This window comes from Protopterus annectens, chromosome 15.part0 (assembly GCF_019279795.1).
Source record: "Protopterus annectens isolate FY-2018-M chromosome 15.part0, PAN1.0, whole genome shotgun sequence".
Classification (NCBI taxonomy): Eukaryota; Metazoa; Chordata; order Ceratodontiformes; family Protopteridae; genus Protopterus; species Protopterus annectens.
The window spans coordinates 249,857,580-249,882,551 of record NC_056749.1 but is presented as its reverse complement, the minus strand read 5'-3'; positions in this window follow the sequence as shown (position 1 = coordinate 249,882,551).

Here is a 24,972-nt window from a genome sequence, read left to right as displayed (position 1 = left end):
TGAGAGGGTTTGTGGTCTGCACTGTTGTGGCAGAACAGGTAGCTTACATCCTTCTAGGTTGAGAACTGCTGATTGAGGGCTCAGTGTCTGTTATTCTAAAAGTGTATTAATTCTGGTTTAAGCACTTGGGCTTTCAAGCCAGTTATTTTACATTAAGAGGGTTCGTGGTCTGCACTCTTGTGGGAGGAGAGGCTGGACTCTGCCCTTCTGAGCTGGGAATTTCTGGTTAAAGGCTTATAGTGCATGCATATCTGAACTGTTTCTTACTGAAGTTGGTGCGCCTTGTTTGCTGTGGCATAGACTGGATTAGGGCCTGCTAGATCTAGCTTTGTTTGTGTAACTTGAGCACTAATCCAGACATTCTCTAAAGTATTCAATGGTATTTATTACTGCTTGGTTGTAACTTGATTAAAGTGTAGCTATCATTCAAGTCTTTTGGATTAAGCACTTGGGCTTCAGACCAGTTGTTTTACATTAGGAAGGTTTGTGGCAAGCACTGTGGTGGCAGGACAGGTAGCTTTCATCCTTCTAAGTTGGGAACTGCTGATTGAGAGCCCAGTGTCCAAGTGTATTAGTTCTGGTTTAGGCACTTGGGCTTCAGGCCAGTTATTTTACATTAAGAAGGTTCGTGGTCTGCACTCTTGTGGGAGAAGAGGCTGGACTCTGCCCTTCTGAGCTGGGAATTTTCTGGTTAAAGGTTTATAGTGCCTGAATATTTGAACTGTATCTTACTGAAATTGGTTCACCTTGTTTGCTCTAGCATAGACTAGATCCAGGCCTACTGAATCTAGCTTTGTTTATATGCTTGTTGTTTGTTTGCTTGTTATTTCCCTGGAAGCTAATTCCACCTAATACGCAACTTCTCAGCGCTTCTGTGGATCACTAGTGATATCTGCATTGCTTACTGTACTTATTTCCTTGTTTCACTTGAAAGAAAGTTACTGTTTGTCATTTTGCATTTAGTTACTTGTAACACATTGCACTCAAGTTACCTGGCACTTGCTCACTAAAGCAATTATATAAGTCAGCACTAAAAATTAAAAGCACTACACCCTCACTCCCCACTGGCCCTTGTTTTCAATTAAGGATTTCCCAATATTATTCTAGCATGTCCAAAGGTCAGTTGTCAATCTCCTCTCCGGTCCAGCTGGTGAATCTGGGAATCTTGAGGCAATGTTATAACTGCCTCATGTACACAGACAACCCTCTCCTCCTCCCACATAACACAAATACTTGCAGAGATGCAGCTATTTAGCCAAACTGGAGGCTGAGCTCTCTCAACTCAGGACTGGCAAGACCAGACAGGAGGAGAAGGCAACTACACACACCACAAAACCAGCCTCACATAATGCTACCACTCCACTGAATCAAACACATAAACACACAAAGACATACTCGGAGGCTCTGAGTAAAATTTACCTAAACAGCAGAGGCCTCCAAAGCAGACACCCAAACAACTGCTACCTCAAGACACCCCACAAGCAACACATAAACCACAAAAGCAGTGTGCAAAGCAGTCACAGCCCTTAAGGCCAAATACAACACCAAACATACTTGTCATAGGTGACTCCATAGTCAGACACACTGGCGTCCCACTCACCAGGCTGAACAAGGAGAGGGTCACAGTAAGCTGACTATTGGGCGCTAGCATCCGCCACATAACACAAGCACTGGTCACTCCACAGCAAGTACAAATATGACACAGTCATTGTCCATGCTGGTGTGAACGACCTGAGACGTACCTCCCTGGACTGCATGAAAAGAGACATAGAGGAGCTCTCTGATTATGTAGCCCAGGCAGGTATGACCCTAACCCTGAGCAGTATCCTTCCTTCACCAAGAATGATGCCACAATATAGAGACAAGATGATCAGCTTTAACAATTGGCTTAATGTCTCGTGTCATTCAAAGGAATCCAGTGTCTGTCTGCCTGGGATGACATGCTTGACAAGCCACGCTGCTTCAAGGGACGGCTTGCACCTGTCACCCTGGGATTCCGGATATTGGCTAAGGCTCTTGCCAACCCATAGTGCCTTTTTTAGGCAAGGCTCAAATTCTAAACCTACCACCCTAGAAAACAAAAATGGGAAGAAATTGAGGGTAATGCTGCTCAATGCCAGAAGTCTAAATCTCAAAATGCACGCACTCGAGGCCCTTCGCAGTATGGAGAACATCGATGTCTGTGCTGTAACTGAAACCTGGTTCAAGGCTCCTGAGAGCACCCCGGCACTATTAGGTTTTACCTCATATCATGCGTTCGCCCCAAAACCCGGACCACTCCACAAAAGGAGGGGGTGTATCCATATTCATAAAGGATACTCACACCTCCAGGTTGGTGGCAATGCATGAAGCTTCGGAAACCATCCAGGTGCAACTAACCATAGGCAAAACTGCTCTACAAATTGTAGCATGCTACAGGCCACCCTCTCAAACTCAGGAACCCCACACAGCCTTCCTGAAGACACTGGAGGGTATAAATGTATCTCCAAACACCATCATATTGGGTGACTTCAACTACCCGAATATAGACTGGGAACATTACTCAAGCCCTAACTTTCTAGCCCAATGGTTCCTGGAGTTCATAAATTCAAATGCCATGGAACAGCTAGTCACTGTTCCCACGAGAGGAGAAAATATACTAGATCTCATTGTCACAAACATGGGGACAAAATGCTCCACACCGAAGTATATCCCTCATTGGTGAGATCTGATCATAAACTAATCTCACTGGAAATCCACATCGCCCCACCCCAAACAAAAAGACCATAGTGAAGAACTTCTCTAAAGCAAACTTCACACTACTCAAGACTGGTGTGGTATCCTTCAAGGCCCCTGAGTCAGAGGAAACCACAACACAAGCTGCGAAGCCCTTACAAATGCCTTCTATGAACACCTCCAGGACTGCATGGATCAGGCAATCCCAAATAAAACCAAGACTCTTTCCACAAAGGGCAAACGTCCAGTCTGGTGGACCCCAGCCATTAACAAACTTTACAATAAGAGGAGAAAGCTATTACATGATAGAACAAAATCCATAAAAGGGAAGTCACCCTGATCATTATTAGTAAAAAATACGAGCACTCATAAAATCAACTAAGGCCAATTTTGAGAGAAAAATTGCCATGGATTCAAAGGACAATCATAAGGCCTTTTTCAGCTATGTTAGGAACGTGGGTGGAAACTCACAGATATGCTCAGAATTAGTCCAAAATGATACAAAAATCACTGAAACCACAGACATTGCCAACATACTGGCAGACAGGTTCAGTGCAAACTTCACCCCCCTCTCCCCCCCAAAGGAGAGATAACTATCCCAGCCGAGTGTAGCCTCCCGGACATCTCAAATGCGCAGGTGAAAGCTGCTCTCTCTAAAGCTAAAAACACAGCATCAATGGGACCGGATGGTGTCCCGGCTGTGTGCTACGAGCTAAATGAGGAATTAAACCCGCACATAAGGCAGCTGTTTAATCTCAGCCTTACCACAGGATACGTGCCCAAGGAGTGGCGTCACGGCAACTGTGGTCCCACTCCACAAAGGTGGCGCCTCACGGACCCTGGTAATTACCGCCCCATAAGCTTAACAAGTCTAGTCTGCAAAGCTATGGAGAGGATCATAATGGAGCTCATAAACAAAGATATAGGGGACTTGCAGACATTGGACCCGACCCAGTTTGGCTTTGTCAAGGGAAGATCATGCCTTTGAACTTGGTCGACTTCTTGAAATAGTCACCAAGGCCATTGATGAGGGAAAGGCAGTCCATACAGCCTACCTTGACCTTGCAAAGGCTTTCGACACAATACCCCACTCGGGTATTGTAGAAAACTTACCAGCTTAAATGTAAACCCATATGTCACAAGATGGGTTGCAAACTGGCTTAAGGACAGAACCCACAGGGTTAGAGTTGCTGGCGCTGTGTCAGACTCCAAGCCGGTCACAAGTGGTGTCCCACAGGGCTCGGTCCTTGGCCCCTATTGTTTGGCATCTACTTCTCAGAAGTACAGGCCAACATGGGAGGACTTTGGCTGACAAAGTTTGCAGATGACTGCAAACTGGGCCATAGTGGAAAGTGCATCGGACACGGATATCCTTCAGAAGGGACTCACGGAAACAGATAGCTGGTGCCAGAGCCATGGCCTGAAGTTAAACGCCAAAAAATGTATAGTCATACCCTTCGGGAAAAACAAGGTAACCCCAAGCTACCATATAGGTGGCAATCCACTAAGCACAGAAGAGGTTATCAGGGACCTGGGGACCCAGGTTGACAGTGGCCTTTCTTTGACACTCACATTGCTAAAGTGGTTAGAAAGACCTTCTACATTGCCCACCTGATCATGAAGGGATTCACATCCAGATCTAGTGAGGTCAATGTTCCCCTGTACTCTTCACTTATCAGACCAATGATCGAGTACAATGCCCCATTCGGGATGTATCTCACCCGACATCTGCAGCAATTGGAGAGACCCCAAAGTTCCTCACCAAAAGGATAAAGGGACTACAAAATCTGTCATATGCTGCCAGATTGAAGAAACTCCAGCTCTATTCAGTCGCATACCATCTGCTCAGAGGTGACATGTGCCTGACATACAAGGCCATGTCCAACCCGGAATTAATGGACATGCTCCACCTCAAAAAATCCAACTCCACCAAAACCACTAGAGCAAGCGACTTAAACCTTAGCACGGATATAAAAAGGGCGTGGTGGGGGGGTAGATTTATCACTCAGAGACTCCCTATGCTGTGGAATAAAATCCCGGTCCATGTGAGGCAGAGCACCTCGCTGACTCTGTTCAAGAGAAATCTAGACCTGTGGATGGGAGATCGTAGGTTTACCCCGGGAATCATCTCTGGGTCACTGCTGGACAGAGGCACAACAAACTAATGGGCACAGTATTTTTTCATATAAGGGGTGGCGTAAGCCACAATAATTTGGGCTAGGCTTATAAATGCCTTAGGGCAGATAGCCTAGTATAAACCTATGAACCTATGAACCTATAGTTAGGTAGGGATTTGACTCCTGCAAATGCCCAGTGTGTGTGTGGAGGGGGGTTAGTGTGTGTGTGTGAGGGAAATATCCCATTTGGAAACTGGGCAAACACTCTACAGGATGCACATTCCCCTTTCTAAACACTGATGATGTCAGCACCCTATAAGTACAGCAGGAGAAGAGTAACCTCCCAGTAATGTAAATAGCGCGCTCCGCTAATGCGTCCGTCTCAAGTGTCATAACATAGTTAGATAGGGGTTTGAATTCTGCAAATGCCCAGTCTGTGTGAGGGAAATGTCCCTTTTGGCAACTGGGAAAACACTCTACAGGATGCACATTCCCCTTTCTAAACACTGATGATGTCAGCACCCTTTAATTACAGCAGGAGAAGGGAAACCTCCCAGTAATGCGAATAGCGAGCTCTGCTAATGCGTCTATCTCGAGTGTTATAACATGCTTAGGGAGGGGTTTGAATCCTGCAAATGCTCTGTGTGTGTGGAGGGGGGTTAGTGTGTGTGTTGGCAAGTCTGTATGCAAGGAATGTCCATTTTGGCAATTAGGAGAACACACTTCAGGATGCACATTCCCCTTTCTAAACACTGTTGATGTCAGCACCCTATAAGTACAGCAGGAGAAGATAAACCTCCCAGTAATGTGAATAGCGCACTCTGTTAATGCATCTCTCTCAAGTTTCATAACATAGCTAGGTAGGGGTTTGAATCCTGCAAATAGCAAGTGTGTGGATGAGGGGAGTGTGTGTGTTGGCAAATCTGTATGAAAGATATGTGCATTTTGGCAATTAGGAGAACACACTACATGATGAACATTACCCTTTCCAAACACTGATGATGTCAGCACCCTATAAGTACAGCTGGAGAAGGTAAACCTCACCGTAATCCAAATAGCGCACTCCGCTAATGCGTCACTCTCAAGTGTCATAACATCACTAGGTAGGGGTTTGAATCCTGCAAATGGTAAGTGTGTGTGTTGGATGAGGAGAGTTTGTGTGTGTGCAATTCTGTATGGAAGACATGTGCTTTCTGACAATCAGGAGAACACACTACATGATGCACATTACCCTTTCCAAACACTGATGATGTCAGCACCCTATAAGTACAGCCGGAAAAGAGGAGCCTCCTAGTAATCTGAATAGTGGGCTTCGCTAATGCATCTCTCTCAGGTGTCATAATATAGTTAGGTAGGGGTATGAATCCTGCAAGTGTGTGTGTGTGTGGGGGTAGTAGGGTGTGTGTAATTGCAAGTGTGAGAGAACAGTTCCTTTTGGCAACTACTACAATACACCAGATGCTGCATATTCCCCCAGTAAACACAGGTGATGTCACCACACTATCAGTACAGCCAAACAGGGCTAATTGCCCAGTAATGCCAATAGTGCGCTCTGCTACTGGGTCTATTACCACTGTCAGAGCACAGATAGGTATGTTTTGAAAACCCACAACTGCCACGTGTGGTTGTCACACAAAATGACCATGTGTGGGTTGTTGTTCATAACAATGCATGACATTGCTTAAACCAGCAATGGCAATGCACACATGATGTATGTGTGTGACACATACACATATATACCTGTGACCTTCAGGAGTTACCATGTCTGACACGTGCCTCAAGTGGATAAATGGTATTTGCAATGCATAACATTATGACTGTGTCTTGCTGTGCAGGGGCCACATGCGGTATGTGTATATATAGTGTGAGTTGTATATGGTATCATCCTAACAGCGGGGGATACACATCTGGTCTGGGCCATATAGTCTACATGTAGTCGATGAACAGGTGCTGCATGTTCCCACCTGTTGTGGGAGTGATAACATGTTGTTCCACTGCAATTCAGTGACTACATGCTGGGAACCTTTCAGCTAGTGTGTTGTAGCTATAGTAATGCTCACACACAATGTTCGGCTGGATGCAGTCCAGCCATATAAAGACATATCTAGAGACTGTCATATTCCCAGTGTTGTTAGGGAGGACAGGTGGGTTTCCTGTGTATGGGAGGGTTGTGTGTGCCAGGCTATGAACCAGAAGGCAGTCCAACATACTGTTAGCTGCTCATGGATAGGCCCTGATGCTTTTGTGCTGTGCCAACAACCTGGAGGTGTGTGTATCTGTGGTGCCTTGAGATACCACCCCCCTGTTCATGTGTGTTACATGTGTAGAGGACGACAGGCATGGTATGAAGTATAACCTGGCAGTGATGGGTTGCACCTGTGAGCCGTGAATCAGGAATCTGTTACTGCACAGATATTGCAGTTTACCGTGCTGAGGACAGTGTCCAGTGCATGCATCTTGCAGTGTACACTGCTGGTGTTGTGTAGCATTACTGTTAGTGTCCTATCCCGTGTGATACCCATGGAGATGGCTATGTAATCTGTGTCCTGCAGCAAAAGGCACTATGTGTGTATCAAGGGGCTTCGCCAATATGCAATGGCCCATGGGTGTCACGTGCAAGCTGCCCCTCGCAAATCATTGTGGCTTCCCTAGCATGTAAGCACACGCTGACAGCCATTGGATACCCTATGAATGACATTGGAGATTGAGCAGAATGTAGACATAGAACACCCTTCCTACATATTGTGGTAGCATACCTGGTGAGGGTATGATGGCAACCAAGGTCAGGCTCATACTGGCCTGTGGCACATGCTGAGAGAGCCCTTCTATGTTCCCTATCATGTAGTCCAGGGAGGTACATCTCAGGTCATACATAGTGGCATGGACAATGACTGAGTCATATGTGTCCATGCCTCTGACTGACCTGTATGCATGTGTTTTGTGGTGGACCATAGTGCCCCACGGGCATATCACTGTGACCTTCACCATGTACAGCCTGTTGAGTGGGACCCCACTGCAGTGGCCAAGAGAGGTACCTGGCACATCTGTAGCAGGTGTGTTGTGTAGCCCTACAGGCTGTGAGTGTGTGGCACACGGGATGTGTGTGCCATGTGTGGCATGTGCTCTGTTCCGACTTAACGTATGCCTGTGTGCCAGCTGTGGAGGTGTGTGATTCTCAGGCAGGATGCTATTCTGAGGCTCCAAGTATGCCCCAGTGTGTTCGGATTGCTATCAGTGCAGGTCTATGTCAGACTGGTATTGTAGTCACTGTAGTATGTCATGCCACCTGATAGGGTATGGCAGTACTGGGTTCATAGTGCTCAGTCCCCAGATTGGCTATGTGGTTGCATCTCACACATGTGTTGTACATTACTAGCCAGGGGAGAGGGGTGACTGCATACATGTGGCAGCTGTGGCATTGCCACATGACTCACATAAACCACAACTGGACCATAGAGGTGATTCACAGGTTACCTTTGCACATGCTACCATAGTAGTGTGATTGCCATGGTGATTACCAACACATAGGGCCAATGGGGAACAACATACTGAAGGTGAGTATGTGTGGGTATACTGCTACTGATTTCATAGCGCTGGCATATATGACTGCACACGTGGGTAAATGCCAGGTAAGTCATATGCAATGTGTCACAGGCAACATACATGCGAACAGGACAGACAGTGACGTTCTGTCAGGTTGTAAATTGACATACGTATAGTACACTATGCAGATGTCACTAGGAATCCACAGAAGCTCTGTAAATCTGCATTGCAGGTGGAATCAGTGTTCCAGGGAACCTCAAGCAAACATGCATGCAAACAAGGCTACAGTAAGCAGGGCTGGAAGTAGTCCATTGTACAACAAAGAAGGGGTAACACTTCCAGTAGGTAACAGTGCAAATATGCAGGCACTATCAACATGTACCCAGGAATGCACAGCTCAGATGTCCATGGTAGAATTGATATTATTTAATATATAATTTAATTTAAATTAAATTGGTACTGCACACATATCAACATGTGCAAACATCCACATTGCATAGTCATTGTGGGCAACATGCCACCATTAGTGTACATGTCCATCATTGCGTATCACTACTTGCATTAGCTTCTCCCCTGTGCTACCTATGTATGTGGCTATCTGTTGACATCCTTACCACCGGTATGCAATAATGTGCAGCTGTTACACTATGGTACTTACTATGGGTGTGGATAACAATTCAGGACAGTCATACAGTTACTACATCAGGCATGCTGGGATATACACACAATCATATCAGCACACTGTACTGTTACCAACATGATACTAGTAATACACTTCTATGTAGTCACCCTGTGCATCAGCAACATGTTAACCTATTCCTGCACTGATGTTGGAGATTGCAGGAGGTGGCACAGTTTCATCATATGCACAGGGTGTGAATTAGGTATGCCTGAGTCTGCCTCTGATACCACCAATTGACATGTATGTGTATGTGTGTTGGTGAGGGACAGCAGTACAGGGTGGGGCACTGTTGGTGCAGTGTGTGCGTGTTTGTGGTAGCCCTAGGTGTTAACATTTCGCATGTGTGTATGCATGCACACAGTTCCACCTCATGGCTGCCATATACTGGAGTTTGTGGACAGCCACAGACTGCACCTGGCAGGTCATACAGATCAGTGTCTGTGGACACGGACACGGTACCTGTACCTGGCAGGGGTGCTATGGACCATATCCGGTACTAAGCCAGACTGGGTACTGTCATCAGAAGCGGGAGTTTGTTGACTGGACACAGGTCCCTGTTGGGACTGTTCAGAGCCACGTGCACGTGGTCTCCTGGGGCGGTCTGATGACAGCACAGACCCAGCATTGCTGGGGCTGCTGCTGGCACTATGGGGGCATCTGCGGGCCTGTTGTCATCTGCGCCGACTGCCAGCTGCTGCTGTTGCTGGCATACAGCCACGTCGACGCCACAACCATCCACCATTGCCCTGGCTCATGGACATGTGGTTGTGGAACTGCTGTAATATGTCCCCACAATGTCTGTCTATGACATCAGTGAAATTACGGATAGCATCCGCGATGTCACACATACTGTCAGTCATGGATGTGCGACATGCTCTCAGCTACCTCAGACCCTGTCTGGTGTACCTTTCCATACGTGACTGTGCCTGCATGACAGCCCGAAACATAGCTGAGGTTGACAGACCTCTTTGGGCACGTCTGCCAGAGGCAGTACGCCCATGGATGCTCCCACGAGAACCCATGGGCAACTGTCTGTGTGGTACCATCTCAGGACCCTGCCCATGGCTGCTGTGTGGGGAAGCATGTGCCACAGATACCACATTACCCTGGTCAATGCCCACTGTATCCTGTCCATCACCTAGGGACATTGGTGACATAGGATGTACTGGCAGGATGACTGTGTGCAATGATGGGGTTGACAGCTGTGTACTGTCAATTGGCTGACCAATGACGGACCCTGACACACCTTCCTGTGCCATTACACAGATATCATCATCAGTACCTGTGGCACCAGATTCAGGTTCCCTGCTGCAGGACACCAGAGCAGCACCAGAACATGTGGGAGGAAGACAGGAAACACAGTTTACAATGTCTACACAATGTTACCAGTGATACACACATGCACACATGCACACGTGGACACATGCACATATGCACACATGCACACATGGACACATGCACACATGGACATGTGCACACGTGGACACATGCACACATGCACACATGCACACGTGGACACAGGCACACATGCACACATGCACACATGCACACATGCACACGTGCACACGTGGACACACGCACACATGCACACCCCGCAGTATACACACAGAGTACTACTGAGTTACACTATTATTACTAGCACTATCAGGACTATTATAGGTATTGTTAAAACACACTCACCAGCATGGATGGGCTGCCTTGCTGTAACACTAGAGGGACCTGCAGAAATGAGGGGATTAATGTCAGTGGGCACAACTGTGCCATTGATACTGCATATGATACAGTTCAGTAGTACACCAGTTGCCTTTCACATGTCAGCTGCTGATATTGGCAATATCACACCTGCACAATTACATACTATGTTGACATCTACATACCAAGGACACACCTTACACATGCATAAACTAACAGTGTACAGAACAGTCAAGTGTACATATGGCATATTACCTGCACGCTCCATGTCGTGTTTCTGTGTGGATCCAGCCTCCATCATAATGCAGGTGTGTTGCTGTTGATGTTCCTGGGCTGGAGCCACAACACTTAGGAGTAGCCCCTCCAGTCTGGTGAGGGGGGATGTGTGGCCACCCCACCTCCTGTGGCGACCTGTTGCCTGTGGATATCCGACGCACGCTGACAGACATTTCTGATTAAATCACTGCAGTGATGTCGTACCTGCTCATATGTCCTATTATGCGTGCCAATGTCATTTACCCTACGGACAAGGTCTTGCCACAGTGTAGCCCTCTCCTGCTGATTCTGGCTGGTGTGGGAAAACAGTATGTCATAATCCCGCACCAGGCTCTGGTGTATCTCTTCATCTTCTGCAGCAGAGTAGGCAGGATTTCGCTGACACGCCATGTCCCTCAAAGTGAACACAAACAGGATATCAGCAAACTATGTCAGCAAAATATGGCACACATACTATACATGATACTCAACTGTAGTGATATACTACTACTCCCATATGTAGCACATGTGTGTCTCTTGGTGGATACACATGTACATGGGCAGATATCAGTGCTCAGCCAACACCTGTGCAACAATACCTGCCACATTCCATACAACATAGTACCAAGCCCCATCGGTCAGCACACTGAGACAGGTCCAATGCACCACCTCACTCTGGGGCTTCATAACAAGGTATTGTATGTGCAATGCCATCCACTAGTGTGATCTGGACACAAAATAATTGGCCTGGATATACATATCCCACCACCACCACCAGCACAGTAGACTACTTTGATATATATGTGAATAGACAGATTTTCACTTGTTAGGACTGACATGGTATCCATGCAGCCCACTGGGCCAGTGGAAGCCACAACCCACAATGCTGACCCCTTTGCAAATGCTTCCCATGGACATCCCAAAGAATGCGTGGAACATGCACATACAATTCTAACCCAGACCCTATGCACAAAGGTTAAGCATCCTGTCTGGTGGACCCCAGCCAAAGACAAATTGTATAACGATAGAAGGAGGCTACTGCAGGACAGAGCAGATTCACATAAAGGGAAGGCATCTGTGGTCGGCACTAGTAATAAGCGAAGTTCTCTCATAACAGCATCCAAGGCCAACTCTGAGAGGGAAATGGCCAAGGACACTATAGATAACCACAAGGCCTTCTTCAGTTTTGTTAGACACATGGACCAAAAGCCTCAGATATGCTCTGAGTTACTACACACCTACTTAACATTCACTGAACCCACAGATATTGGCAACATTCTGGCAGATAGGTTCAGTGCAAATATCCCCCCTCCCTCTCCTCCAAACTTAGAAATACTTATCACAGCTGAATGTAACCTCCCTATCATCTCAGATGTCCAGGTGAGGGCTGCCCTCAGCAAAGCAGAACACACAGCATCAATGTGACCTGATGGTATCCCTGGATGTGTGCTACGTGAAATCCAAGAGGGGATACAACCACATATAAAACTGATATTTAACCTTGGCCTTACTATGGGATATGTACCTGAACACTGGCATACAGCAACAGTGGTCCCACTCCACAAAGGAGGTACCTCTACTGACCCTGGGAACTACCGCCCCATAAGCTTAACCAGCCTGGTCTGCAAAGCTATGGCAAGATTCATTATGGGACTCATATACAGCGATAATGGGTACCTGCAGACACTTGATCCCACCCAGTTTGCCTTTGTGAAGGGCTGATCCTGCCTTTTGAACCTGGTTGACCTTTTCAAAACAGTCACTACAGCCATTGCTGAGGGCAAAGCAGTCCATACAGCCTACCTGGACTTGCCTAAGGCCTTCAACACAGTACTCCACTCAGGCATCATAGACAAGCTCATCAGCTTACTTGTTAATACATATGTCACATGATGGGTTGCAAACTGGTTGAACAACAGAATCCATAAAGTCAAAATTGCGGGAGCCATGTCAGACTCAAAGCCAGTCACATGTGGTATCCCACAAGGCTCTGTCCTAGGACCCCTCTTGTTTGGCATTTACTTCTCAGATGTGAAAGCAAACATGGGCGGGTTGTGGATGACAAAGTTCCCAGATGACTGCGAACTAAGCGCTATAGTCGTTACATCAGCTGACACACACATCCTACAGACAGGCCTCACTGAAACGGACAACTGGTGCCAGAATCATGGCCTAACACTGAATGATAGTCATCCCCTTTGGGTAAAACTACGTGCACACAACGTATCACATAGACATACATATAGATACAGACCAATAACATATATGGAGGGTTCACAGTATGTAGACTATTAACTTGGTACTTTACATTACCTGTGTTTGTCGCAGCTGGTTGCGTTACCATTAGTATAGCTTCCTGCTGCTGTTAGCCCAGCTTGATACTGACACTGATGACAGCTTCAACTTAGTTTGTCTTACGTGTGGTTTTTGTTTGTGTTATTTTCTTTTTTTCTTTCTTTTTTTCTCTCTTTCTCTCTCTCTGCCTCCAGGCGGTGCAATGAAAGTATTGCATGTGTGGAGTGGGAGTACAGGATGCTTTTGTAGGTATCTGCATAAGTCCATGTGATGGCCTCTGCAGCAGTTGTAAACCAGCATTTGCTAATTGCATGCAGCCAGTTGTGTACTGATTGCAGTTCTCACTGTGATTTCAGGACAGTGCTATAAAAGGGTATGTGAGATAGGCGTTGCCCTTTCAGATTGTAAGGGCGGGGACCATGCTGGTATGCTGTGGACACTGTTCTGTGATTGTAAAGGTTAGTATCTCTCTCATGATTCAGGCTGTGTTGTAGATTCACATTTCTCCATTCATCTCTCCTGTTTCCTGTACTAAGTGTGTATGTACACTGACACCTACAACTATATATATATATATATATATATATATACATACATATATTTATATATGTATGTATATATACATATATATATATATATATATATATATATATATATATATATATATATATATATTTATATATGTATAATAACTGACATTATTACCTACTAGCTACCAACTGCCATGGCTGTTTCTGTTCACACACTACTATTATAGAATTCCACTAGATTTGACAGTAAATATACATGACATGCTTTGTGTACTACACATCCTATATTCCCTTTACATTCATTCCTACTATTACATGATACATTTATTGTAGCACAATGTTCTTATATAACAGTCATGGCTTAGTGGTAAGTCATGCAGACTACTGTTTCCAAGGTCCTGGGTTCGGGACTGACAGTGGGATTTTATTTTGCTTTTGAACTGACTACAGGACCTGTCAATCAGAGTGACTAAGGCACTTTTAAGCAGTTGTAACCGGGTTAGCGCTGGTTTGCGCGGAGCTCACACATGCGCACTGGCGTTCAGCTCTGAGCACACCTGCTTACAACCGCTTAACAGTGCTTACTCTGGTGCACACCAGCGCTATTTTATTTGAAAGAAATGAAAATGGGGAGACAGGAAAGTGGTGAAAAAGGAGTCACAAAGAGGGTAAGACAGTAGGGAAACAAGCTTGGGTTTTGCAGGAGGGATGTAGGTAAGGCACATAGCTGCCCATTTCTTCATCAGCAACAGCTGTGCATATGTTTGCAATTTGGTGTGACATTTGAAACCTTCCACCCCTGAGAGAAGTGTCAGGACAACAATAATACTTGTTGTACAGCCAATTGTAATTGATAGTTTCCATGTCCAGCAGACATGGGTGCGGAATGGGCAGCTATGTATGGGGCATAATTTTTTTGTGGGTACAGAGTGCCCTTTTTTTTTTTCAGGTGAGAGTGATTTGTCAGGTAAAGGAAGTCGGTATAGCTGGGGAGGTAGGTTGGGTAGGTCAACAGACAAGACAAACAAGATGCATACAGGGGCGGTGTATGAAACGTGTGAGGGGGTTACACAATTGACGGGGACGGATGTTTGGATATCCAGAGCCCATGAGCCCACAGATGGCAACAGTGGAACTGATATCCCCACCCATGGGCAGTTGCCACTGTTCCTTCACTGCCCAGAATGGGGCTGTGCTGGGGGCTGTGTAGGCCAGGCAACAGGCATGCCCGTACGTTGTGCCACCTGTGCCTCAAGCTGGCATAGGGGCCCAAGAACTGATTCCTGGATCTCCCTACTCACCACAGTTTGGACGCTACGGAGGGTGAGTGGTGGTTCTCCTCCGGCCACACTTGCAGAGGGGGGATGAGCCCCATCCCCTGCAGCGCTTCCACCCACAGGTGGCACAGGGCCACCGGAGGAGAGTCCAGACTGGGCACTAATGCCAGGTGCACTCGCCAGCTGAGGTGGAAGAGGTGGGTCTGCTGGAACCCGCCTTCCCTGTTGTCCTATGTTTTGCATTATGTCATGACAGTTTGGGTTAGTAACATACAATACCATTCGCAATTAGTTGTAACAGCATGCATTAGTATTCCCATTAACCAAACACCCAGATATTCACACCATTGAACAGAGAGCATAACACATGCATAATTTGAACACCAATACACAGTCCAACAACATGCAGGGTTGATTGATGGCAACAGGCCATCAGGTTTGGATGTATGAACAGGGCAGATGCATCAACGTACATGCAAATATGTATGACCCAACAGGACAAATGTCCAGGGGTGTTAATTGTGATTGCACATACCAATTTCATGTGGAATGGATTATATGTGGTTATAGGGTAGGGTGAAGAAAATATAATTAACACCTTCAAATACCAATACATATGCTGTACATTTCTAATAGCTGCAGATATATACACACTACTGTTCTACCTACAGTTTCCTATGTGATAACTACTTCAAGTTGGTGATAGGACTGTTACTGCTACATCAATATACATTTTATTGTTATTTATACACGTTCATATCTGGCTTTGCTCAGCTACATCATCCTGCTACATTTGCTTTATATAGCTATAGACAACTGTGGATGTTTGGTATTTCAGGCAATCATACTATCTGCATATTGCAGACAGAGCAACATATCCAGAGTTTGGGATACACATTCCAGCTGCAGCAACATTTTGATCACATTTCGCAGTTTGGTTCTGCTTGTCACATTCATTTCATTCTGTACTGACTGCAGTATACTTTATTCAGGGGTTATTACTACTTTATTGGTGGATTCATAACTCTTTCTCACACTCTCTCACTTGTTTTAATTTTACAATTCAGGATGATACTTACTTCTAGGCTTTATTGACATGTTTTACCTGTAGTTATTACAATCCTTTCCAACAGTCTCACTTCTGTCATGTTTCAGTATTTCAACAGGGATATAGTTCACACATATGATTTCATCATCTTCTGCAGCTATACTTTTCAGCCTGCTGCAGGTTGTGTACAATTTTCTTACAGGTGGGGCATTTTTATTTCAGAATTTATGTCAGACATTTTCATTTTTCTGTTTGGATTACAGACTGCAACACACTTTTGTAATCAAGCAATACTTGCAAACACTCTTACACTGTTACTTGCACATTGTATTACTTAGTGACTACACTGCACTCTTTTGCTAACTGTCATACTTTTATATTTCTTTACAGTTACAGGGAGAGGATTACTGACCTGCCTGGTGGCGCAACCGTGCCAGCCTATCACCATAGGCTCTGCTGTTCGCAGAACGGACACCTGCAGCTGTAATATAAATAAAGTAATATTGCAATACACATCTCCATAATATCAGCTAGGTTAATTTCTTACATACATAATTAAATGTAACTTACTCAGTAGTGGGGCGTTGGGCATTTGCCAGGCCTCCTGGATCCAAAGGTTCAGTTGGTCCTGCTTACGTCTCTTCAGGTCCGCATGGTGGTGACGGACCTGCTCACCAGTCCTTGGAATCCCTGTGGCACTGGTGAGATCATGAGCCAACTGGTCCCACGCCTCAGTCCTATATGCTCCCCACAGGACCTGGCCCTGCATGAGTTGGGCCTCATGATTGTGGACAAGGAGCCAGACCATATATCTGGACTCCTCAACACCCCACCTCTGTGCTCGGAAGCAACTACCCTCACCTACTCCTGACATTCTGGCTGCAAGTTAGTTCTACAATCGGTTATGCTGTGTATTCCCGCCTATGTGGCTTATATATGCCGTTTTTCCCGCAGTTATCTGTGCTTGGCCATTTTGGAATTGTATCAGCTTCACAAAACCTGCTTTGTCATGCTTCTCTTTCTATTCATTCCTATATATTTGCTATTATTGCATTTCTAAGCACAGCTGTCATGGCTTAGTGGTTCAGTACCTTGACTATGGTGCATGTTATCCTGGGTTCGAACCTGGCCACTGCTTTTTATATTTTATGACTGTCTAGACAGGCTAGGGGGTGTGTCTGTGTAAAGGCAGTTTTGTTACAGCTTGCTCAATGTTGCCCGTCGGTTAGCTTGTTGGCGCTGTGCGCAGCTCCGCGCAAACGGGTTACACTGGTTTACACCTCATTGGGTTGTCAGCACGCATATTACGCTCAGCTCAGCTAGGGGCACACAGTTTCAGCGTGTTAAACCACGGCTCATCTACGGGCACTCATTTTGCACCTGTTGAACCATTGCTCACCTACGGGCACTCATTTTGCACCTGTTAAACCACTGCTCACCTATGGGCAGATGCACTCAACTTGTTAAACTATAGCTCAGCTATGGGCACATCTGGCATTTGTTATTATTTTGTTATCTCACATTTCTACATAATAACTGGCCTATTTCATTACATTTTACATAAAATCTAATTTTATATGTGTACATATATGTCAGGGACTTGTTTCCTGCTTATTTCACTAAAAATAAAAATTGAGGTTGTGGGGGCTCACACCATGACTGCCTGCTCTTCAGCCGACGTCTCTACCGCTACGCTATTGCTTTTTGGCTTACTTTGCATAGTTAGTTCTTATATGCTTTTCCACTTACTGCTAACTGTGGCTGCGCTATGGGCACGCCCACGCAAACAAGCGCACTCACGGGCAAACATCTTTACAGTTTAAAAAATATATAACATGTTCATTTATATGATTTTATGTTCATAGTCTGTGGGGGCATGTGTTGTGTTGTGTTTATTCACATTTCCATGTACTCTGTCATGGGGGTTTACTTTGGGCACTTTTACTCTTCTGGGGGCGTGTCTGCTTTCTGGGCTCGGCCTACGGACACGCCCCCTACTGTCTTCCATGGACCGTGTTAGCCTTAGGTGTGATTCAGCATGCCCTCATGCATATGCATGACATGCTGACGTCACACCATGTAACTGCAGCCTCCGTGTAAGCCTTGTATCTCTTACACAGAGGCTTCGTGAATCCTGCCCTTAGTCTAATCTTTCTAGTTTCTAGCTATTTCTAAGAGAAAACACAAGGCTAAGATAAACTTACATACAGAGCAAGACAGTGCTGGTGAGTTCGATGGTCAAGACAAAAATGCTTAATGCTCTCTGATTCTCTCTGTTTTTAAAATTCCATTCCTGGTTCACATTACATCATTCTTCACACCTCCCTGGGTTCCCAGGGTAACAGAAACTACATTTACATTCTTCTCCTCTGGGCAGAAACCAGAGCAATAAAGGACATTTATGCATGCAAATTCTGGCCATTAACTGTGGCCTTAAAACAAAAGGCAAGATGTCTCACTCTAGACTTACTGGCTCAGAGTTTTAACATCAAATGGTCACAACATGCTTTACTTGGTCAGTAGAGTGCACTGTTGTTACATTTTTTCCAGTTCCACATGTAACATTATTTTTACCATTTAATACACAAGCCTGTGGTTTACATTAATATTTACAGATGACAGAATTATCTCCAAACTCCTATCCGGCTAGGCTGGCAGCCGTCACCTATCTTCACTATATATATATATATATATATATATATATATATATATATATATATACACACACATATATATATATATATATGTATGTACACACACACACACACACACACACACACACACACACACACACACACACACACACACACACACACACATATATATATATATGTATACACACACACACACACACACACACACACACACACACACACACACACACACACACACACACACATATATATATATATATATATATATATATATATATATGTTTATTTCACATTTGTTAACGTGGTTAGTCCAAATGAGTTTGCAAACAAACCCATTTTCAGTGGAGACCGGAGGGGAAAAGACCCAGCAAACATAAGCAAAGATAAAGTGACAATACAGAAATATTAAACAACAATCATAATACAAAATAATTGTAAAAAGAAAAGTTTATTAACGATTTGCATTGCATTGATTTTAAGCAACCCATTTTCAGTGGACACCCAAGGGAAAGAACCCCAGCAACCATAAGCAAAGAGAAACATACAGGAAAAAAACTATTAAAAATAACAATGCAAATATGTAATTAATTATAAAGAGAAAAACAAAAGAAAAAATTATGAACATTAAGGGTTGCATTGATAGCAGTGGTCTAAAATGTACTACATATGAGAGTAAAAACAAAAAAGAAAATCGTTGTTCAGAAGAAGGACAATGTATAGACTTTGATAGGAAGTGGGGGGATAAACAGTATGGAGAATGGGAGGGGGGAAGGAGAGGGCTATAGTAGGGCTATAGTAGTAGAGCTGAGGATTTAGGAGGTTAGTTTAAGCAGAAGTTACTAACAGAGAAAGAATGTTAGGAGATGCAGCAGGTTATACAGTAGGTCAGACTAAGACTACATGTGGTCAAGGCAACGGCATAATTTTAAGTTTAGTAAGTGGGATTTAAGCTCCTTTTTAAAACAGGGAAAGGAAATGTTGGATCTAATATGGAGAAAGAGTTTGTTCCAATTTAGTGAGACAGAGTGTTTGTAAAGTAGTTTGCCAATATTTGTTTTGGGTTTATAAACTGAGAGAAGATGTTCATCAGCACTCCGGGAGTCAAGAGCAGGGCAGGCAGAGGGGTGGAAAAGGTAGCATGGAGTTGTGATTGTAGGAGAAGGTGTGGAAATTCCAGCCACCGAAGATTGTTTAGTGAGAGGCAGTGATGTGAAGAGAGTGGTTGGTTTATAATAAATCTGGCAATTTTGTTTTATGTTTGTTCCAGTTTCTGCATTGAGGTAGTATGGACATTGGTAAGGATGAGGGAAGCATATATATGACTAGGTAAGAAAAATGCCTGCACAAGAGTGTGTTTAGTGGCAGTAGTGAGGAATGTTTTGTTCCTATAAAGTAGTCCAAGTTTTTGGTGTTTTTTTTGTTTATGGCCTGTTGTATGTGTAAGTCAAATTTTAGTTGGACATCAATTATTACCCAAGGAGTTTGGCTTGTGAGGCAGGGGATGTAGTGGTGCCATCTAGGGAGGAAAGAGAAAAATTGGATTTAAGGTGAGAGAGTGCCTGAGGTAGGAAGAGAAGGATTTGAGTTTTCTTAGGGTTAAAGATTAGTTGATTGTTTCTGAGCTATTTTTCAACAGAGATAAAGGAATTCTGTGTTAGTGTGTGTAGTTCAGAGATAGTACTGGAGAGAGATAAGAGAGTAGAGTCATCTGCGTATTGTATTACAGATGACAGACTGCAGGATGAATGTAGGTTGTTGGTAAAAATGTTGATATATATATATATATATATATATATATATATATATATATATATATATATATATATATATATATATCATACCTCTCGCCCTCCAGATGAAAGAATCAGGGACACAGGACCTTAAAATGGGAACAATCAGGGATGCCTAATTAACATAAAATTTGCATATTTAAATAAACACATTAATGGAAACACCCACACATGATCAGTTACTTCAACCCTCATTGATTAGCAGAATACCAAAACCTTTATGAGGAACAGACCAAAAATATGAGACATAAATTAATTTGGCCACCGTACTTAGTAAACAAGTTTTATTATTTTTTTCTAACTTCGGTCTTTTATTCTACCTCTGTATACATCCTCAATGGTTGCAGTGGTGCACCTGTGCCACATAACCAGCTAGCAACCAAGTAAGAAGTAACTGGTTAGGTTTATACTAAGCTAATTGCCCTTGTGGGCCATTGTAAGCCTAGCCAGTTACCCCATGTGAGAATCAAACCCTAGACCTTGTGTGTGTAAGGTATACATTAGCCATTATGCCAACTTCCCACCCTATAGTCGCATTAAGGTCTAGCAGACTAGGGACTCAGCCAACAATACGAAACCTAACAACTCTGTTTTACTACAATAAGTAATGTCCCTAGATCTGAGGGAACATTCAAATACCTATGGATAACATTTAGGAGAGAATTTATATAATTAGAAAGGAAGGCCACACAATTCAATCACTTTCTGTACCAGTTTACTGATCACACTGATGCAAAGGTCACTTGCCTTATTTAAAGAAAGATAAAAGGAAGAGGTTAACAGTTCCCCTGACCTTTCTTTTCCACATTTTGGAACCCTTTGTTCATCCAAATTAGTGCCATTCACTGGTTGGGGTGTTGTCCATTGTATATTGTATTGCTAATAGCTGAGACTGCCTTGTCAACCAAAAAAATGAAACAATACCTTAAAGGAGGCAGGATGTAGCATTTTGAATTTTACTCTCTTTAATTTATATATTTTAAGTACTGGGATGAACTTAGGACATCTGTCTCTGCATCAAGAAGTCCAAGTCAAAGTAGACAGGGTGGTCCTGAATCCTGGTTTCCAGTCTAAATAAAATTCAACTTCAGTTCACAGATCGGTAATTTGACTAATGCAGGTCTGGGGTTCCACTTTCCATTTCTTTGGGAGACCCAGCCTGTACGATGTGCCCTTTCAATATGTAGATCTCCTAAGTGTAATAATGTGGGGGAGGGTTCATCCCCACACCCCCTAACTAAATATACCAACTTCCTCCTTTCCCGGAGTAAAATTCTGGTGATCTGACTGTTCATTAATTTTTCAGCTTAGTTGTCTAATGAATTTAAAGTTCAGTGAACTGAAATTTCAATAAGGTAAAGTGGACCCATATATATATATATATATATATATATATATATATATATATATATATATATATATATATATATATATATATATATATATATATATATATATATATATATATGTATATATATATATATATATATATATATGTGTGTGTGTGTATGAGTGTGGAGATGTATATGCTGGTATATGTATATGCATGTGTGTTTGCGAGTGTGTGTGTATTCATATACACACACACACACACACACACACACATATATATATATATATATATGTATATAGTTTCACTTTATAATCTCGAAATGCTGAAATCTCGAATTTCAGCATTTCGAGACCATAAAGCCGAAACCAAACAAAACCGAAACTTCACAAAGCCAAAACCATTAACCCAAACACACAGCATGCACCACCCATAAATCACAACACCCATACCACAAAACAAATAAAAACAAAAAAACACCAAACACGCAAATACCTACACTACACAAAAGCAGGGGGGCAAGCCCCCATGCACCCCCACAACAGTAACAGAAAGAACACTCACAACTGGCCCCTAGATTCTCTATAGCTTGCACGGCATGCAATATCAGTGCAGGAACTCAAGCAGGCAATATGTCTGCCGTGCGATCGAGGAACAGCCTGCAGGGGCATGCACGAGTGCTCCTGCACTAATCCTGCAGAGACTAAGCCCTTGTATACAAATCACCCAATTGGCAGGAGAAATCTATGAAAATGAGGTGATTTTGCAATCCAGAAAGCTTGCAACCATCCGTGCAGGACTTGTGCTATCTGCAGAAATGTACTCAGTTAGTAACCGAGTACATTTCTGCAAAATCCAAAACGGAGCTGTGACAACTCCAAATAAAGGCTGCATATGATGTAGTAAGCATGCCAATGGCCAAGTATAAGGCCATTGGCATTGCAAACCGTAAAAAAAATAGAAAAATCAAGTTTTATTTTTTTGAGCCGATCTCGGCTGTTTAAGCGTAGGGCAGCGGCACACAAACAGGATCGGGGGGGATAATAAAATAAACCTAAAATAAGCAGTCTAACTAAAATCATTATTCTGCCATGCAAGTCAATGGCAGGCAGAGGACAACCTGACCAGTGAGTAGTGATTGCTAAGGGGGGAAGCTCAGTGTGAGACATGTAACTATGCATTAGCAGGCAATCCTATGCAAATGAGGGGAAGGATAGTGAATCCCAGTTTTCCCCAGCATGTGAGTCAGGTCCCAACAGTGTAAGAGTAAGAATAGCTTGGTGCAAGCCTAGGAGTTAGGTGACATCATGGGGGGGGTGGGTGTCAGGTATACTGTAAGTGGACTGGAGCCCTGTGGCTCGGGTTTGCTCATAGCTTAGCACAGCTAAGCTAGGGGGTGTGTCTAAACTTACCTAGCACTCTTTACAAAGCCTAAGCACGTGTGCATGCCACTCACTGGGTTTTACAGGAAGAAAAAAGAAGTTAAACAAAGAAATAGCAGCACTTATGCACATTTGAGCACTCTGTTTACACGGCGTGCATCCGGGCTTAAACACGAAGGCAATGGCAAAGGGAAAACAGCAGTAGGAAGGTAATCAAGGAGAACTAGCTTAGCTGGCAGGTGAAATGTATCAGAATCAGCCAATTACACAGGCAGCAGACCAGCCCAGCCCAGAACACTACTATAAAATATGCAAACACCTTCCCCTCTGGTTTTTCCCACACTCTACACCACCAGTGTAAACAAGCAGGGAACTTTTAACACTCACAACAGCAAAATGATAGGGGTTGCAATAGCTATCATACAACAACTTGTGGAAGAGGCTGAGGGTGGTGAAGATGTGAATGCTGTCGACCAATCCACAGTGAGGAGATGAAGAAGAGTGTACAGACCCAGGGTAACCTACCAGGGGCTACATTAGCTGGAAATAGTGGAGCGCTATAGGGTGGACAGGGACCTCCTACAGCAAATTGTTGAGCTGTGCTAGCCATGCCTCACACACAGAACTAACAGAGGGGAATCCATCCCAGTGGATACCAAGGTTTGTGTAGGCCTATGGAATACTAGTTACAGGTACCTTCCAAAGGCCAGCTGGGGATATGATGGGGATTTTCCAGGTATCAGCATCCAGGGTACTCCACCAATTCCTGGATGCCATGTCAGCACATGTCAGTGAGCACGTATATTTCCCCAGCACTCGTGAGGTGTTGGCCGGCAATATGCAACTGTTCCACTAAATAGCAGAATACTGTGAGGTAGTGGGTGCTATAGACTACATGCACATATGCATCAAAGCACCACCCGGTGAGCGGGGTAGGGTCTACATCAACAGCAAGGGCTTCCCCTCCATCAACTGCCAGGTTGTGTACGATGCCCAGGGCATAACAATGGATATGTGTGCTGGCTGCCCTGGAAACTATCACGATTCCCACATCTGGCATCTGACACAGCTGTACCAGAGATTTGCCAATGGGGACATCCCTGACAGTCACCTAGTGGGGGATGCTGTATATGCACTGGAGCCATGGCTGATGACACCCATCAGAAATGCACACACACTAGAACAAGAACTCCATAATGAGGCACATGCACAGACCAGAATTATAGTAGAGTGTGTGTTTGGGATGCTCAAGTCATTGTTCCGGTGCCTGGACACATCCGGTGGAGCCTTGCATTACTCACCAGCTACATGTACCCAAATTGTCCTTGTATGTGCCATGCTACACAATATGATCCTGCGGAAACAGCTGCAGCAGGAGCAGCATGGGACAGGGCCACACAGCCCCCCCCCACCATTGCCAAGGCTTGCACAGGCACAGAGTGACTCAGAGGAGGAACAACCTGAGCCTACCCCAGTAGGCAGAAGGAAGCATGTCCAGTATGCCCTGGACTTGGCAAAGAAGCAACACATAGCACATACACTGACACAGGAGGGACCCAGGGAATAACACCTCACTCTGACTCTCACATACAGTAAAAGGGATGCCAAACTTTACACTACCTGTGCTTAACCATGTGTAGGGAATGTACTATGTGCATACAA